This window comes from Anoplopoma fimbria, chromosome 18 (assembly GCF_027596085.1).
Source record: "Anoplopoma fimbria isolate UVic2021 breed Golden Eagle Sablefish chromosome 18, Afim_UVic_2022, whole genome shotgun sequence".
Lineage (NCBI taxonomy): Eukaryota > Metazoa > Chordata > Actinopteri > Perciformes > Anoplopomatidae > Anoplopoma > Anoplopoma fimbria.
Genome location: NC_072466.1, coordinates 14,918,892 through 14,924,953, shown reverse-complemented (window position 1 = coordinate 14,924,953; position 6,062 = coordinate 14,918,892).

Sequence of the window (6,062 nt, the reverse complement as noted above, 5' to 3'; positions counted from 1 at the left end):
GCAATTTACTTGAGTAATTCCATTTTATGCTTCTTCTACATTTTGGAGGCAAATACTGTACTTTTTAATAATTATGTTATAATATGTATAGGTTAAGCAACCAGCTGTATATAAAGTCATTAAAATCAGACCCACATTCATCAGCTGCAATATTAAAGTAATGTACGGATGTACATTAATGCATCACCAATTATTATCCAGTAACATGATAAATATTATTCTGAAATGGTGGATTTTGCGTAATTATTATTTTTACTTTTGGTACTTAAAGTATGTATTGATGCTGATATATTCTTTTTTATAAACATTTGGCTGACAATATAACAACATACAAAAAAAGGAGTAGAATACAATCTGAAATAAGATAAAAAAAAAAATAAAAAAGTGAGTCTGAAACCTTTGGCAAGGGCTTCTGGGAATCCTACATCCATAGTGTCTGTTTCAATAAAGGTCTTGGACAACATAATGTCAAGTCAGGTTTATTTATAAGTCTCAATACCACAAATCACATATTTGCCTCAAGTCCTTCTGACAGGTACATAAGATCAAAATCCCTGAAAGCTGACTAAATGGTTCAAAGAAATCCACACACCGTCAATTAATCATTCCTCAATTTCTCTGCAATGTTTCAGGTCTTCCGACGTTCACAAGGTCAAATTCTTGGGTGGGATTCACCAAGTGAAATATTTGGTTTATTCATCATCGGATTCTGTGAATTGGCAGATAAAGTGCCAGTTGCAATTCACACACACGCTTAAAAACTTTGGGTGATTTAGGGCCACATTGACACAGGCAAGGCAGGTGGATTTTTAACCTAAAGTTTCTTGCTGCTACATTAACCACTGCATCACCACCACAACAATACATTTGAATCATCATTAGCTGCTGTGTCCTAGGCATTATTTCAAAAAGTCTGCAAGCACGAAAATGTTCTAGATATATGTCTAACATCAGACTTCAATGCAACAACGCAAGATTTTCTTAAAAGACTCAATGTGTATGTCCTTCCTTTTTTACAGAAAACAAATCTACATTGCTTGTGTTTCTCGAATGATAAATAAAATATAACCTTATTATCTGCTTACTATAGTGCTTTACAAATATGTTTCTAATGAAAACTAAATTTCGTCAGTTTGTCAGAAAAAAAACAACCTCTATGACCTCTCACTAGCGCTTTGTGTTTTCTTTTTTAAATGGTCTTTACAGTCTTCATCAGCAGATTTAAGACGGTGTTCAAAGCACCTAGAAAAAGTTCTGGATGTTTTGTCAACTACTTGACAGAACTTTCCTCCTCAAAGTTGCATCAGGTTCGAAAAAACATTAAAGGAATAGTTTAACATTTTTGGAAATCTGATTACTGACTTCCATTTCCAAGATATAGATAAGACAGGATTGATACCACATGTGTTTGTGCATTACGATTTACAAGGAGTCGTGTGTCAGACTATTTACTGGCCGGGACAGTGAACACTCCTGTAAAACCACAATGTGTCGTTTTTTTTAATTAGATTTTTGCACATATCGAACAAACGAGATATAACGTGCAAATTAAGCAACTTTACTCATGCTGGTAGATTGATTTCTTCTTACTTTTGGACAAAGCCAGGCTAGCTGATCCCCCCTGCTTGCAGTCTTTATGATAAGCTAAGCTAAACGGCTGCTGGCTGTATTCAAAAATCTTATTTCCCCTAATATTGCTCTATTCCTTTAACAACTGAGAAATTATAATTTATCTATAAATATTGATTGTTTATAGACTTTTGGATTGACAGCTTTTTTCGATCCAGTGTGTTGAGTTTGTAGAGCACCTTTTAATGTTGAATACAGCTTCATATGAAACATTCTAAGAGGTCCAGCATCCTCTCACTTTGCTGAGCAATGAATAAGAGACGGGTGTGGGAGCTCTTTCTCACCAACCCTGCCTTGAAGGGTGAGGCTGCATGATGTCACCCCCTCACATCGATAACAACCTTATAATGGGAAACAATCTGCAGAGCTCCAATCTCCATGGGGCTGACTTCCTCCAACAAATGAGTCCCGTCTACCGCCCACTACACAAGGACAGGACGTAACACTTTTTGAGAGCTGATTTACATCTAAATAAATACAGGCCTAGACGAAACAATGTGCGGACCCAACGGAGGAACCGGCGTCTCTCTGCTGGGCACGACCATTTTATACTGCCCGATCAGGCCAAGCTGCAGGACACGATAAGACGGAGGAGTGGGGGGGGGGAGGGTACTGCAGAGTTGAAGTATTGTACTGGAGTCAACCTGCTCTGATTTGCTGAACACAAAGAAACTATGGCAGAAGAATGAGGGATTGAAATATACTAAAATAATATTCCCTATTGTCAAAACAAGTATTTCTCACTGATTAGTGTTAAGGGTTGGGTAGGTTATTTTTGGACGACTATTATACGGAAATTTTTTATAACGACTATTACACGGAAACTCTTACCTTGTCGCCTTGACAAAGCAATAACCGTTAGTTTTATCTACTTTATGTACAGTTAGGTAGATTCCTGACTTCAAAGTGTCTTAAGATAAATCTGAGGGGTCTTGAGATGATTAATGGGAAAGGAAAAAAGTTAAACAAAGTTCTTATAAACAACGATTCTCTTTGATTTTAGTGAAATATTTGGGGGAATGACTCCTTGAGGAAATGCGAGCAACTCAAATATATCCTAAACAAGGAGTTAATAAGGAGCCGCAAAAAGATACAATATTTGTGTAAGGGTTCGCAAGACAAAAGATTGAGAGCCACCAGTTTGAACTTTAACAATACACCGTATTCAATAATCTTAATCCATGTTTTATGTTAAATCTTAACAGTAAATAAAGCTGTTCATTGAATGTAGTGATTAAAAGGTACAATAATTCCTTAAATAGCTGTATAAAGTGGCATAAAATGTACAGTACCTCAAAATCTTGAGTTAAATGGGACATATCATGCTTATTTTCAGGTTCATACTTGTATTTTGGGTTTCTACTAGAACATGTTACTTGCTTTAATGTTCAAAAAAACACTTTATGGGTCACCTCTTTGTGAATTTAGAAATACATCTGAAGTTTTTCAGCTGAACAGTCAGCAGCAGAAACATGAAACTTCATTCCTACACAGTAGACCGTCCTGACACTGACTCCTGTCTTGGGCCTCATTTGAGCATCACCCACAAAAAGGCCTCCAAAAATCTTATCAGCTCCTGAGGCACCCATAGCGTGTTAATCCCAACCTTCCACCAACACGCCAGTGAAGACTCCTTTCCGTCACGACCAATTACAGCCTGCATGCGGCTGATGCACGCCAGACTTCTCCTAGCTTAGCTCAACGCAAAACCTGGAGCCTCCTGAAGCCACCAAACATTCCCTTCTTGTCTGTCTCTTTATGCCTTACTGTGTCTGTTTTATAACAGATTTAAATATTGTCCACCTCTCTTTCATTTTTGTTTAATTAAATCATATTTTTTTGTTATTTTACAACAGCTCAATACTTTTCAAATTATTGGTATAAAATCAGTCAAATACTGTGTACTCCCTTTACTTTTGCAACTTTAATTTATTAGTTATGAGATTTTCCTTTTTGACTTTTAGTAATGTTCAGTCTACTTAGTCTACTTAGTTAGTTTGTTCTTTACCTTGAATAATGTGAATAAGAAGCAGTTTGATACTTATTTATGAAGCAAATCAAATTATGAATAGTTTCCTCATTTCTATGGGATGTAGATAAACTGTACTACATGTTGATGATGATTATTCTAATTTCAGGATTTGAATTCTATGACGTTTGGTGTTTTTTTGTGTTGTGGAAATGCACTTACTCTGTGTGAATGTTGTCTTTTTATTAAGAAGAATACATTTGTGGAGGAAATGGACCAGAGAGTGATAAAACTAGACAATGCTATTGGAAAAGAACATATATGTAAATGGATTTTATGGCCCACAACATGATCCATATTAGTTGCTGTTGTGGAAACTTTGGTCTAACTCTTATTTTAAAGGGAAAAACTCTCCCGTGGTCTATCCATAGCATAGTTTATCAGCCAGGGTCAAGCAGGGATTTGGGCCAGGGGCTCGGGGAATGCACTTAACCAAGGTGGTAGCTGTACCTCTGTTAGCGGGCTCAGGGTGTGGGTCAAGATGGCCGGTATCCACCCGTCCAGCAGTCTGGACGTTCAGCCGCCACTCGCCTTGTCCAGGAGACGCTCCTAGATCCTCCCATGTGAGCTTGGATTTCAAAATAGGGCCACGTGTCAAAAGGGCACTCGATAACGCAGCACAGACAACTGCTGGTGCGGTGTAGGTGTGAGAAGAGTTGATGGTGAATTCGAGTGAGGACAGTAAAACACAATGGTGACCGGACTGGGGTTCACATTGTTACACATTTAAAAAATATTAGTTTTAAAAGGATCGAAAGATATATAATAAATGTTTCTATTAAAGATATTCAGAGTTGTAGACTTGGACTAGAGTTATACTTAAAGTTGCACTAATTAATATTTTTACATTATAAACATGAGTAGTAATCCGGCTTCTTTCGTCTCATTGTTTTGTCTTTTTGGCCCTCAGTTTAAGTGTTTTGGTTCACTCTCACTGTTCTCTCTTGCTGAGAGCAAAACAAAGCTAAAAGGAGAGTTAATATTGGACTGACATTCATCAGATGACTCAAGGCACGACTTCAAATGAATGCCTATGTTTGCCTGTGTCTGCTTGATGTGTGAATAGTTTAACAATTTTTCCATATTCAACTTTATAAAGTGATGATATGTGAACGCTGTGTTTAAAAGGTTGTTGAACTGTGCCCCCCAAGTGGCCCAAAAAACAATAAATGCAAGTTAAAGTAAAAAAAAATGAGTACTTGACTTGGACTTGAGTTATCTATGCATTGACCAAACTGAGACCTGACTCCCTTAAGAATTTATTTAACTGGAAAACAAATCATTCAAGTCACAAGTTTAGGCTGACCTTCAATAGCCACACATCATAAATACTTGAGAATGCATCCATCCATTATTGGATTATCCTTTACAGGGGCGCAGTGGGCGAGGGCCGATCCCAGCTGCTTGGTTAAGAGGTGGGTACACAGGTCACGGGTCAGTCACAGGGCTGGCACTTACAGGCAGACCACGATTCCCATTCACACCTTTGGGCAATATTAGACTCAACAATTAACCTGCATGTCTTTGGACTGTGGGAGAACCCCGAAAAACACAGGGAGACCAGAAGGGATCAAGCCGCCCAGGGAGTTCAAACCCAGAACCCTCTCGCTGTGAGGCGACAGTGCTAACTGCTAATTGCATTTGACATACTTGATATCAGTCATATAATGGTCAGCATGCATAAACCTGAAATACTTTTTATTTGCTTGTGAAGACTTGCCTCCAAAGAATTAAAATAGCCCTGTAGATATCGTCTGCAATTTGACTAGCTGTGCTGCATACAAACTTCATGAAAACTTTAATTAACAATGACCATTGAAAAAATCAGACTAAGAGAGCTGCATAACATGCAGCATATACTGTTAAACAACACAGTCATGTGTGAGACACATGGCTGGACTAGTCAGCTTTATCAGTATTTATGTTCCAGGTAGTAGTAATAAGTGGTGACTCTTCTTCCTCCTCTGCAAGATCCAACTCCCAAGGCCATTGTGGTGGAAGCCCTCCTCTGTCAGGCCTTTGTATTTTTTAAGGAAAAGCTATTATTGTTCTGTTCCCTTGTATTTCGTGCCCCAGGATGCGTTTCCCTGAACAAGGTCAGAATTCCTGTTTTGTCATCATTATTCAACCAGAGAAAAGGCCACTCGCCCACAATGCTTTCTGTTCGTCTGGGTTCCTGGTACTTATTTGTCTTCCATGGATACAAATAGACCTGAAATGGAATTTGGCCTAAGTGAAGCTATTGTGGCAGAGAATACTTTGGAACCAGTTTAACTAAGCTGGAAGTTACCCTGAAGTCATTTGCTATTGATGGACCAGAGGGGGAAAAAATGTCCTTAAAAATAAGTTTCTAAAGGCCCAATGATGCATCATATTCAATTATATAATTATTGTTAATTCATAT